Raw genomic sequence first — 14,065 nt, 5'->3', positions numbered from 1 at the left:
GGGTGGTGGTGGTGGTGGGGGGGGGGGGGGGGGGGGGGGGGGGGGGGGGGGGGGGGGGGGGGGGGGGGGGGGGGGGGGGGGGAGGGGGGAGAGGAGTTGTTTGCTGCCGAGTGGCTGGGCTAGATACCCTGACGCTAATTACAAGAAAGGTTTAGAATTTAGGTCATAACATCTTTAACCTAGGATTGGCATTCTGTCTTGGAGATTAATTCTGTCACACGAATCCCTTTTAAAGGAAGGGCAGATTTTAGACGCACTGTGTTGGACTGATCATTTACAGGCCTGTGTTTCAGACGTCAGGGTAAGTGGGACCAAGTGTTTCCTGTGGCAGGGGGTGTCAGCAACAAGAGGATATTTCACACAATACTTAGTGGGGACAGAAGAGACATTTTCTTCTTCAAAGCAAGTTGTTATGGTCCAGAATTCTCAGTTTGGACAAGATTCACTACATCCTAACAGAGCTATTACTGTGATGGTACTCCTAAAAAAACATATATTAAACGCACGTTTTTCAATTTTTTTTTGTATTCTTCATTTTACAAAACGATTGGTAAGATTGGGGAAAAAAATCTAATTAAAGTAGGTGATCAAACCCTGTAACAGCCTAAGCAGCTTCTAGTATTATGATCCGCCATAGACACCAAGAAACAATATGGTGGACGAAACAATGAACTGGATCTTAAAGAGACGCGGTTTGATAGATTGATACTTTATAGCCATGTGTACTTGGTACAATTAAATTCTTTATTTTGCAAACAATATACAAGTATGCAAAGAGTTTGTGCTGATAAAGTTACAAAAAGTATTCAACATAGTCCTGAACTATGGTCCCTCTTCCTTCTCGCCCCTCTCTCCAGCTGAGTCCCTCCTCACCACCCCCCCCCCTCCTCACCTCCCCTCCCCTGCCGAGTCCCTCCATGCTCGTCCTTGTCCCTTGTTCTCGCCGGTCACTTTGGCCGCCGGGCTCGTCTTTACCGACACCGTGCCGGGTCCACGGCTGCACCGCGCTCTCCGGGAGGATAAATATCAGAAAAGGAGAGACTACATTACAGGGCTTTGTGCGGAGTGAGAGGGGCTAAGCAGAGCTGCCTCAGGCTGATTGGGCCCAATGGCTGTGTCTTGTCGTATGTTGAACCGGCTTCAATTCTTCACACTGATTGTGGTCAACGAGTACGGGTGCAGCATGTACGTGCAACATCGAACAGTACGACCCAGGAACAGGCCCTTCGGCCCACAATGTCTGTGCTGAAAATGATGCCAAGTTAAAGTACTCAACTCTGCTTACACACGACCCATGTTCCTTTATACGCTGTATATCCATGTGCCTATCCGAAAGTTTAAATGTTCCTATCGTATCTACCTCCACCACCTCTGGCAGCATCCAAAAGATGTGTAGGTTTGTAAATTAATTGGCTACTGTAAATTGGTCCTAGTGTGTGGAGAGTGGACGAGAAAGTGGGTTAACCTAGAACCATTGTGAAATGGTGATCAATACTCAGCGTGTTGTAAATGGGCCGAAGGACTTGTTTTCTTTCAATTTTAATCAATCTGTTGCAATTGAAGGTGTAGGAACGAACTGCAGATGCTAGTTTACACCAAAGATAGACACACAAAGTGCTGGAGTAACTCAGCGGTTCTGGCAGCATCTCTGGAGAAAAGGAATTTGGGTCGAAATCCTTCAGACTAACCCGCTGAGTTGCTCCAGCATTTTGTGTGTCATCTTCTGTTGCAGTTGAATATGGTTTGATTGCAGTCTGGTATAGTATGATTTGACTGGATAGCACACAAACAAAAGCTTTTCACTGCATCTCGCTGCTCGGAAGGACAATGGGCCAATACCAGTACCATTTCATTACCACGCTGCTGTCTTTGGGAGCTTGTTTTATTCTAATTGGCGGTTGCATTGTTGAACATCACAGCGATGACTAAGTTTCAAACATGTTTAGTGGCTGTAATACATTTTTGAGAGTTTCTGGAAAGGAAGTGATAGACGCGAAAGGAATAAACGCTGTCTTGCATTGTGGGGTCCTGAATGTTTCTCTGTGCAGTGGCTTCATCCTACAAACTGAAACTAGATTGGCACTCGTTAGTTTAGAATTCAGTCAATTAAAGAAAGTCAAGATCTTCTCTATTTCCTGGTTTGGTTCTATCTGTTGCATTGAAATTAGGTGCTTTTATTAATTACTGTCAAAATGTTCTTAATTCCACTCTATTCTTAAGTCCTTTTCACGCACTATTCATGTATTTCTAACACAAGTAGATGGAGTCGTGTACTTGCCTTCATCGGTCAGGGTATTGAATATAAGAGTCAGCAAGTCACGACACAGCTTTTCGGACTTTGGTCAGGCTGTATTTGGAGCATTGTGCCCGGTTCAGTTCACCCCGTTAAAAGAGGCATGTGGTGGGTTTCGAGAGGGAGCAGAATTGTGTATCAAAATGCTACCTGGATGAGAGGGTATTTGCTATAAGGAGAGGCTGGATAAACCTGGATTGTTTTCTCTGGATTGCTGGAGGTTGTGGGGAGACCTAACAGAAGTATTCCCAGGGTTCTTTACCCAGGGTTGGGGAATTAAAAACAAGAGGACATATGTTTAAGGTGAGAGGGACAAGGTTTAATATGAAACTGCGAGCCAATGTTTTCATTCAGAGGGTGCTGGGTAGATGAAAAGAGCTGCCAGAGGAGGTAGTGGAAACAGATATTAGAACAGACATTTAGACAGGTACATGGATAGGAAAGGTTTAGAGGGATATGGGCCAAAGCAGGGAAACTGGACCAATAAAGATGGGGCATCTTGTTCGCTGTGGACAAGATGGGCCGAATGCCCTGCTTACGTGCTGGATGACTCAATCTATATAACATTAGATAGGCTAAACAGGAAGAGTTTTTCCCCAGGGTGGTAATGTCAAGGATTAGAGGGCACAGCATATAGCGAGAGAGGCAAGTTATTGAGGATATTCAATATCCTTGAGGATATTCGGAACAAGTTTTTTTTTTTTTGCACAGAATGGTGGGTGTCTGGAACATGCTGCAAGGTGTAGTGGTGGAGGCAGACATGCTAGAGATGTTTAAGAGACTTGTGAAAGGAATGGAAGGATATGGATTATATACAGTTTAATTAATGAGATTCGTTTTTCTTGGCACCGTGTTCAGCATGGATCATGCGGGGCGAATGGCCTGTTCCTGTGCTGTACTGATTTAGTTTCTATATTATTCCCAAGGATCTTGGGAGACATTGTAAGTTTGATTTGCTTTTTCTTGTAGCCCACTATTTATAGTTCTTATGATGTCTTTAAATTACAAAGTAGTCTTGTAGAGGAACTCTCGTATGGAATCAGGCCCTTTGGCCCAACTTGCCAACTCAGACTAAGGTGCCACATATACACTAATCTCACATATCCATTAATCCCACCCCCTTTGTTTGACCCATATCCCCACAGACCTTTCCTATTCCTGTATTTGTTTAAATGTATTTTTAAAAAGTTAAAATGTCGTTTAAATAAGTTAAACGCTTACTGGGGAGGGGAAATAGCAAAAGGATTTTGGACACAATGTGGTTTGTGTTTATTTTGCAATAAAATGTTTTATCCAAGAAATGGGAATTATCCACATCCCAGAAGTTTTCGTGACACTTTGAAGGCAACGTGTTAGAATTTATATATTGAACTCCTCGGTGAAAATGCACAGAGAAAGCTAAGGATTTGGTTCAACAAAATATGCTACCATGAATGCTTTTGACTATTGCAGGTCATCTGTTCTCTTTCAATAGCATAATGTAGCGAATGATTGTTTCATCTGAAGCCAGGCTCTCCATCTGTATGACTAGAAGTCTTGCATGTACGCAAGAGATAATTCATGCATTGGAAGTCACGAAGGCAAAGACTAAAATAATTGTTCATCTGTAAAGTTACTAATCAAGTAGGTAGTTACCTGGACATGATTATAGGGCACTAATTGGCCAGTCTGGCTAAATGAACCATGGTAGGGTTTTGGCTCCACACCAGCATCTTTCGATCTGCCTTCATTTTGCACGATCGCTGTGTCCATAGTTGATTAAATTAGATATTAATTCCTGATTCCACCACCTTCCTATGCAAGGAGCGATTGACCAAGTAATCTACTGGCCCACACATTCGGGGTGTGGTATCACGGGGTGAATGTGCAAACTCCTTATACATTGTATGCCAGGATTGAACTTGGGTTGCTGGAAGTGTGCATCAGTGTCATCCACGGTCGCCAAGTATGGATTTAGAACTTGCACTGAGGTGGACAGCAGTTTAGAGGGTTATGGGCCAAATGCAGGGAAATATGACCAACCCCGAATGCCAACTTGGTCGACATGGGCAAGGTGGGCTGAAGGGCCTGCTCCGTGCTGCATAGCTCAGGCTCTGACTGAGATGGAATGAAAGGTTTGTATGACATGTGACATTGTTGTGAAAATACCAATTAACCCTTCACAATACAATATCAATATTGGACTGTTCCTTAGTTGATGTCCGTGTAATATTGTGTAGGAAAAATATTCCTTGTATTTGTCATCCAAACACCATTAGGACGGCATGGTGGCGCAGTGGTAGAATCGCTGCCTTACCAGGGCCAGAGACCCGGGTTCGATCCTGATTACAGATGCTGTCTGTGCGGAGTCTGTACGTTCTCCCCGCGACCGTGTGTGTTTTCCCCAGTTTGTAGGCTAATTAGCTTTGGTAAAATTGTAAATTGTCCCTAGTGGATATTGTCCCAAAGGAAATGTTTAAGGCGGAGATAGACATATTCTTGATTAGTAAGGATGTAATAGATAATGGGGAGAAGGCAGGAGAATGGGATTGAGAGGGAAAGATAGATTAGCCATAATTAAATGGCAGAGTAGACTTGATGGGCCGAATGGCCTAATTCTGCTCCTAGACTATTGAACTTGGTGTGTAGGACAGTGCTGGTGTTGGGAGATGACTGGTCAGCAAGGACTCAATGAGCAGAAGAACCTGTTTCTGTGCTGTATCTCCAAGTTACTTTAAACCATTGACCACATTCATTCATCCTTTCCTTCACAAGTTCCTTATTGCATCACTTTTGTTACAAGGTACTCTTGTTTCGTATTCTGATGCTCCCCCCTCCATTCAGTGTTCCTGCCGCTATGGTTCTGCAAATGACTCACACCTGTGTATTTTGGCCTCACCGTCTCCTTGTCTCCATGCAAACTGATTCTACTTCCTGGTTGTCTCAGCCAAGATGGTCTCGTGGACTCTGCCAGAGGAAAGAAGTTGTAATTTTCTAGTATAACTTTAAAGAATTAATTGGAAATAAAACGTAGTCGGGCGGAATAAGTAACGTTGCAAATTCCGGGATCACAGAGTGGATGAGACGCATAGACCCTGCCTCGCCCTAACCATGCAGGGTGAGCTCCTGAGTGTGTTGACACTGTACATTGCCCGGATCAAAGCGTGTGCTGTTTTGTATCATATTGTGTGGACGTGTGCTGTAGATCGGAGTGTTAAGTCCGTCAATTTTCACCTGCCAGTTTCGTTCATTTCCTTTCAAGCCAGTTTTTGTAGCAGTGGTTACTTTGGAAAAAACGGTAACCTTTTTTGTTTAGTAGTTGGTAGACTGTCCAACATTTTCGCACTGCGTAAATATTTCCACCCATCTGTTAAGCAAGTGGTTTGGAGCAGGCTGTTAAATCTGCGCCTCTTCTCCAATGGCATTCGTCAGCAGGTAAATGTGCAAGGTGGCATGGTGGTGCAGCGGTAGAGCTACTGCCTTTCACCACCAGAGACCCCGGTTCAATCCTGATTATGGGTGTTGTCTGTGCAGAGTTTGTATGTTCTCCCCATGACCTGCATGGGTATTCTCCTACACTCCACAAAGACGTACAGGTTTGTAGGTTAATTAGGCTTGATAAAATTGTACACCTGTCCTTCGTGTGTGTACGATAGTGTTAATGTGTGGGGATCGTTGGTTAGTGCGGACTCGGTGGGCCGAAGGGCCTGCTTCCGCACTGTGTCTCTACACTAAACTAAACTCAAAGAATCACTTTCCCCTTTCATTAAAATTAGAAGTGCGTAGACTCTCAATCAAGTCAACCCCAACTTGCCTTCCACCTACACATCCTTGTGTTATCCTGGATGCACAAAATGCTCTCAAACGTTCACACCCGATTCTGCCTGTTCCGCCTGTTCACTCACTTGTGTGAATACACGCGTGCATACGTCTGGCCTCGGCACAGTAGAGGTTAATCTGTGTAAATTACAAATGTAAATTAGTTAACACAATGAACAGATTCAAAGTTCCTACATCTACCAGAATACTAGCAAAAGTTAATGTGTGACTTTAAAGAATGAGACAGGAGAAGTTATATTGGGGTCATGACAGAGAAATGAATCAAATATTAGTAAGTCTTCATTGAAACTGCTGCAGAAAATACCCCAGGAAACAATGCAGAGCTATAGTTGGCCGTGAATAACTGGAGAGCAATGGGCATTTCTGTGGAAATATAGAAGACACCAGGTTGGGGTGTTGCCCTCCCGGATGTCTGGGATGTTCTGACAGGGGAGTGTGAACAGCCAGAGGATGCTGTACATGGAGGTACCAATAACATAGATAAGGGAAGGGATGAGGTCCTCCAATTCATGTGTGAGGAGCTACACAGCCATTTAAAGAGCTGGACCTCAAAAGTTGTTGTCTCTAGATTGCTTTCGGTTCCACGAGTTACCGAGTGTAGGCATAGAAAGATGGGTTAGATGAATAGATGACTGACGAGATATTGCAGGAAGATGGGCTTTAGGTTTTTGGGTCATTGGGACTATTTCAGGGGCAGGTGGGGTGGGTTACACCTTAACCAGAGTGGGACCAACATACTTTCTGGGGAGCATGGTGTTGGGGAAGGTTTACACTGAGTTGGCTGGGGAAGGGAGGAGTAGTTCAGATGGAGAGGCACAATTCTGGGGCCAAGTCAGGAGAATAGGGTTAGTGATGGAGGGGTAGATCAGCCATGATTGAATGGCGGAGTAGACTTGATGGGCCGAATGGCCTAATTTTGCTCCTATCGCTTATGGCCTTGTTACAATCACCTGGAGGAGAAACGGTCATTGTTCATGTCAGTTCCTGCACCGTTAAGAAAATTGCCCTTTTAAAAATAAAACGCAACTGGCTCACTCATCCTTCAATCGAGGGATCATGCTGTCCTTATCCCCATCCAGTCCTACAGATAACTTCAGACCAACAACCATGCTGTTGACTCTTACATGCCATGGAGTCACAGCATGGAAACAGGGCCTTCATCCACCTTGTCCATGCCGACTTAGTTGGTATGCTGGGCCAGTCCCATTTCCCTGCATTTGGCCCTCATCACTCTAAAGCCCTTCCTATCCATATGTCGTGTGAGTTGCCCAAGGTGTTTCAGAGTGGCATGCCAGTGCATCCCACAGCTTGAAATACAGAACCAATCTCAACACCGGTATCGCAAGAAACATACAGTTAGTTACATTGTAGTTGGTGGGATCCCGCTGTGTAAGCACAGACTCCTGCATTTTCTGCATTAGAATTGCGTTGCTATTTGTAGGTCCAGTGGTAACGGCAAGCACGGCGCTAATGGCGGGCTTATCGTCTTCCAGCTTTGATTACTTCCCAAGTTCTTCACTCACATGAACCCATTTTATTCCCAAGTCATTCCGCAGTGCTGGCCTAGACACGGGCAGCTCTGTTATGGGGGAATGGAAGGTTGTGCTAGATGTCGTATGGCACACTGACTGAGATAACGCCTGCTTTAGCTGTCTTTCCTTTGTCCTGCCCTTCTGTTGGCCAAGTATATCGTTAATTAGCAACTGTTTCCCTGGTAACTGTTTCCTAAGCCAAAACAATGTCTTATCTTCCCTTCTTTCTGGCCTCTGCTTATTTCACTGTTTACCTGGTGGCAGATTCTTTTTTTTTTTGTCCACTCTCTCGCTGGCTGAGACCAGCCCAGCCACTGAGAAATTAATTTCCAAATCGGAGTTACCCACAGCCCAGAGACTGGGCCTGAGCTTCCCCCGCCCGAAGATTTCAGAACTGTGTACCAAAATTAGGGGAAAACAAGAAAAACAAAACCCCATGAAAATTAGAATGCAAATGAATACAAGAGGCTGCTCAATTAATAGCGAACCAGTTTGTACTGCTGGAGAATCTCCAACTTGACTGGTGGAGGAAAGTTAAACATAAGGATTTGCATTTGTAGTTTTAATTTGATTTGGCTGATAAAACTCTCCCTTTCATGATGTAGATGATGTCATCTTTTTATCCAGACAATGGCTTTGATGAGACCACCCTTATTTGGCTTTTGAATTTAATGGAAACCAGGCTATCTGTTGACTTCACACAAACTCTGGTTGTGGGACTCTCGCTGATGTTCTAGGAGCGTAAGGTACACAAAAAATGCTGGAGAAACTCAGCGGGTGCAGCAGCATCTATGGAGCGAAGGAAATAGGCAACGTTTCGGGCCGAAACCCTTCTTCAGACTGATGGGGGGGTGGGGGCGGGGGGAAGGGGGGGGAGGGGGAGCCCAAGGGCTGAGGGAGAGATAAGAAAGGGAGGAGACAGCAAGGGCTAACAAAATTGAGAGAATTCAATGTTCATGCCCCAATGATGCAGACTCCCCAAGCGGAATATGAGGTGCTGCTCTTCGCTCTGGCCATGGAGGAGACTGGAAATTGGAGGAACAGCACCTCATATTCCGCTTGGGGAGTCTGCATCCTGGGGGCATGAACATTGAATTCTCTCAAAATGTTGTTAGCCCTTGCTGTCTCCTCCCCTTCCTATCCCTCCCTCAGCCCTCGGGCTCCTCCTTCTCCTTTTCCCCCTTTCTTCTCCCCGCCCCCACCCCCCCATCAGTCTGAAGAAGGGTTTCGGCCCGAAACGTTGCCTATTTCCTTCGCTCCACAGATGCTGCTGCACCCGCTGAGTTTCTCCAGCATTTTTGTGTATCTTCGATTTTGCATCTGCAGTTCTTTCTTAAAAAATTCTAGGAGCGTAAACTTGATTCATTTTGTCCCTCCCTCCCCCTGGTGTGCAAGATGCTAAAAGTGAGAGTTACTCAGAGAGTGGTGAGAATGTGCAGCTCTCTCTCTTACTTCCATGGTGTGGATGGGTTTAAGAGGGAGGCAAGGAGTGAGAACATAGCACAGGACAGCACTGCAACAGTCCCTTCCACCCACAATGTCTGTGCCATCCATGATGTCAAATTAAGCTCATCTTCTCTGCCTGCACCCGATTCCTCCATATCCCCGTGCCAATCTAAAATGCTGCTCTCACATCTGCTTCCACCACTACCCCCCGCAGTGCACCCCAGGCACTCACCACCCTTTTTAAAAAAGAAAAATCTTGCCCAGCACACCACCTTTAAACTTTTCTCCTCTAACCTTAAAGCCTATGCCCTCCAGCCATTGTCATTTCCACCCAAGGCAAAAAAGGTTCTGAATGGTTCTAAAACTCTCATCTTGTTTGTTTGTATGCGTGCGTGCGTGTGCATGATATACAGTTCATCACTGTATATGGTGAGCATTCCTCACTGGCAATACCAGCTTATTAGTTGCCCAGAACTGTGTGTGTGTTGCTGGTTCAAAATGAAGGAGTGAGTCAGTGGCATTCCAGTTGTCCAAAGTTCCCACAGTCCAAATGGGATCAGAACGCCAGATTTCCTCTCCAATGTAAATTAGGCAGCACAATGGCGCAGCGGGTAGAGCTGCTGTCTTACCATCCTGGGTTCAATCCTAACCTTGGGTTCTGAATGTGTGGAGTCTGCACATTCTCCCTGTGACCCAACTGGCTACTTCTATCATGGCCACCATGAGACTAGCCATTGATACAGGGAGACAGACACAAGAAAGTGCTGATGCTGGAATCATGAGTAAGAAGCAAAGTGCTCTGTTGGCTACTCCCCTCTCACCTGAGGTGCAGCCTGGTGCCGCCTATCTGCAGCCCATATTGACCAATGTGTATGGAGGTGGTATTGTTTCTCGTGCTGCATTGGAGAATGCTAACGTAATACTGAGTGAGGGGCAGGATTAAACTATAATGAGAGAGATTCACTCTTGGCCAGAGTGGCTTGTGTCTGGTGGAAGCTGTTCGGTTTGAAACCATATTCTGGGAGAACATTTGGAAGAGTTGCCTGTTGAGATTTGACGGAGAGTAGCCGTAGAAATGAAGAGTCTCCGTACAAAATCATGACTAAATTAGGAATGTCAGTCCAGCCCAGCCCAGTGTGAGTAATTGCATCTTCACCCCGAGGTGAAGATGACACCATCTACAAACCATTTCTGCAGTTATGTATTCTACATTGGAGTGGAGTTTTGCCCTGCTTCAGTGAGGAACTTGATATGGTTTGTGGCTTGTTAATGTTTTGACTTTTGGTGGCATTTGGAGAGCGTTCATGAGCCCGTTTACAGCTCGTGATTTCCTCTCGGGATCCGGGCGCAGTTGGAATATTTGGTTTGGAATTACTCCTGGGAAGTTGATGCACGTTGTAAGATAAACAGTGACGGGACGGAAAATGCAAAAGCTTGAAATCAAGTACCGCCAAATATAGGAATAACTTCTCCCTTGCTGTTAGCAGCCTATTGAACGGGTCTCCCATAAACCACGGTGTAGTCCTGATCCCTCAACCTATCACATTGTGGACCTTGCACTATTTAAATTTCTGTACTTTCTGTGTAACTAAAACTGGAACGCTGTAACACTATATATTCTACATCCTAGTATTTTTCTCTTTGTTCTCGTATAAAGTTTGATTGAGTGTGACACTTTTTCTCATTGTACTTCAGTTCACGAGACAATAATAAACGGTTACCAACACTGGGCATCACTGTGGTCCACACACCTGAAGATAATGGGTGACTGGGGTTGGTGTGAGACGTCGCTGACTGTCAACCTGTGTGTTCTTCCCCTCAGGTTTGGGCAGGATAGTGGTTGGGGCATAACTTTCCCTGCCACAGGACCATGGAGACCTAGTGGTGACCCTGTCCAAACTGGGTCCCTTGCTGTGGTCAATGGAGCTTGCCATCTGTCACCTCAGCTGGGGAACCTTTCCCTGAGCCCACTTCCTTGTCCTCTGACATGAACGTGAAGAGCAATGTCCGAAACAAGCTTTCAGTTGTGTAGGAAGGAACTGCCGATGCTGGTTTAAGCCAAAGATAGACACAAAATGCTGGAGCAACTCAGCGAGACAGGCAGCATCTCTAGAGAGAAGGAATTGGTGACGTTTCGGGTCGAGACCCATCTTCTTCAGAACCACAAATGTCACTTTCGACCAAAAATGTCACCCACTCCTTCTCTTCAGTGATGCTGCCTGACAAGCTCTCAGTTGCCTGTTTAAACATTTATTTGAATGGGTTGGTATCATATTTCTAGATGCAAGAGACTGCAGATGGTGGAATTTAGAGCAAAAAACAAATTGCCGGAGGAACTCGGTATCTGCGGAGCCACAGGGGTGACGTGAGTTCAAAGTCCGAATGCAAAGTCCTGATTCAAAAGGCCACCAGTCCATTCCCTCCACAGATGTGGCCTGGCCCGCTGAGTTCCTCCAGCACTTTGTTCTTTGCTCAGGATTCCAGCACCTACAGTCTCTTGTGTCTCCATGGCAAGCTGTTGTTTGGTAGGAAGACAGATTTCCATTTCATTGACACTCGGAATGGCTTGAGGAAGTCCCTTGGGCTTTGTGTTCTGCTGTTCGTATGGTTGTATCAGGAATGTAGGGTCGGTTGGTCGGGAACAAAGTAACAAAAGGCACCATCTGTTTGTATTCAATGCATGCAGGCATCCTTAATGCATCCTTCCTCCTTGCTTTTTGATGGTTACAGGTCTGAATCTAAAGATTATCTATTTATCTGAACATAAAATTGATTTGTGTTGGCACGTTTGACAGCAATTGTACTTCACATTTTTGAAAGCAAAGAAAAAGACATAGTACTTCCAGCAACATGTAGTCTATGGATGTCCATAGAATATTGAAGAGTACAGGGTAGACACAAAAATGCTGGAGTAACTCAGCGGGTCAGGCAGCATCTCTGGAGAGAAGGAATGGGTGACGCTTCTTCAGAAGGGTCTCGACCCGAAACGTCATCCATTCCATCTCCCCAGAGATGCTGCCTTTCCATCTGAGTTACTCCAGCATTTTGTGTCTACCTTCAATTTAAACCAGCAACTATGATTCTTTCCTACACAGAAGAGTACAGCACAAGAACTGACCCTTCGGCCCATAATGTATGTGCTGAGCATGATGCCAAGCTAATCTGATCTGCCTACAACCCTCCATTCCCTGCATGCCCACGTGCCTATCTAAAAGTATTTTAAACCTATCTGCCTCCACTACCGGCACCCACCATCCTCTGTGTAAAAGAGATTTGCCCCGAACATCTCCTTTAACCTTTGTAGACACAAGTGACAATTAAATTGAATCTTGAATCTTGAACTGCAGACGCTGATTTACAAAAACAGATACAATGTGTCCAGCAGTCTGAAAAGGGGTCCCACCCAACCTGAGACGTTGCCTATATTCTCCAAAGATGCTGCGTGACCCACTGATTTACTCCAGCACTTTGTGTTTTTCTTTTAAACATTGCCGCTTTCACCTTAAAGCTTTGCCCTCTAGTCTTTGACATTTCCACCCTTGGAAAAGTTCTATATCATTCTTAATTTGATTGATTTGTTCAAGATTCCAACATCTGCATTTTCTTGTGCCATCAAAGACTTTCGGCTTGATATGTTAACCCTCTTCGTTTCTCCGCAGATGCAGCCTGACCTACAGAGTATTTCCAGGGTTTTTCTGCTTTTTTCGTGGGTAGATCTGACCATATTTAACATTTCATTTTAAGTTAACACTCCCGCCAGTGCAGATCTGTCTCCATGCTGTGCAGGAGACATTGGGTTGAACTGCAAGCTCGACTTTCATTAAGGCAATTTATGGAACGTGGTATATATAAGCAGCGTGTGTTAGGATTAACGATCCAATTCAAAGGTGGGTAAAAGTTGTCTTCCATCAACCGAGACGTAGGCTTGATCAAAACTCAAAGTGCTGGAGGACAGGTAACATCTGAGGAAGGAATGAACAGGCAACGTTTCAATAGACAATGGGTGCAGGAATAGGCCATTCGGCCCTTCGTGCCAGCACCGCCAGATTGGGACCCATCCTCGGAGAGAGGGGGGAGAAGAAGGGGGACCTTTGGCCCAATTGGGATATTAGTTTATTTATTAATGTCACGTGTAATGAAGCTTGGGGTGTCACGGTGGCGCAGCAATAGAGTTGCTGCCTTGCAGTGCCAGAGACAGTGGTCTGATCCTGACTGTGCTGCTGTCTGTACGGAGTTTGTACGGTCTCCCTGTGATTGCGTGGGTTTTGTACGCGTGCTCCAGTTTCCTCCCACACTCCAAAGACGTACAGGTTTGTCGGTTAATTTGGCTTTGGTAAAAATTGTAAATTGTCCCCGGTGTGTAGGATAGAGCTGGTGTGTGGGGATGACTGGTCGGCGCGGATTCAGTGGACCGAAGGGCCCGTTTCCGCGCTGTATTTCTAAACAAAACTAAAAATACAGTGTAAACACGTTGTTTTGCGTGTTATCCGGCCGGTAAACGCCATACATCAGTTGGTGTGATCTTCGACGATGTTGACCGCCACCTTTAACCTCTGCTTTAAGGAGAGCAAACAGAGGCTCTCCAGCCTTTTCCATGCCCAACAGCTGCCAGACTTCCCTGGCAATTCTATCTCAGTCCTTGACCCACTCAGTGCACTGCCCCCAAAGTTGAATGTGGTGCTTTGCCAAGGGTTGACCCAACGATTTGCAAAGATTAAAAATCAAAACAAATCTGTTTCCCTTGTGACTGAAGGCCAGTTTGAGACCGTGTGCCCTGTAAATGACGCTATACCTATAAAAACCATATAACCATATAACAATTACAGCACGGAAACAGGTCATCTCGGCCCTACAAGTCCGTGCCGAACAACTTTTTTTTCCCCTTAGTCCCACCTGCCTGCACTCATACCATAACCCTCCATTCCCTTCTCATCCATATGCCTATCCAATTTATTTTTAAATGATACCAATGAAC

General features: G+C 45.4%; 1 protein-coding gene across 7 annotated transcripts in view; it reads left to right on the top strand.

Annotated features, from left to right (window-relative positions):
* Nucleotides 1-14,065, top strand: part of tead1b (TEA domain family member 1b) — a 175,511-nt gene that overhangs the window by 78,128 nt on the left and 83,318 nt on the right. The gene's annotated exons all lie outside the window — the stretch shown is intronic.

The sequence above is a fragment of the Leucoraja erinacea genome, chromosome 18 (genome assembly GCF_028641065.1).
Source record: "Leucoraja erinacea ecotype New England chromosome 18, Leri_hhj_1, whole genome shotgun sequence".
NCBI lineage: Eukaryota > Metazoa > Chordata > Chondrichthyes > Rajiformes > Rajidae > Leucoraja > Leucoraja erinaceus.
Note: the sequence above shows the minus strand (reverse complement) of the source record. Positions and strands in the feature narration are given on the sequence as shown.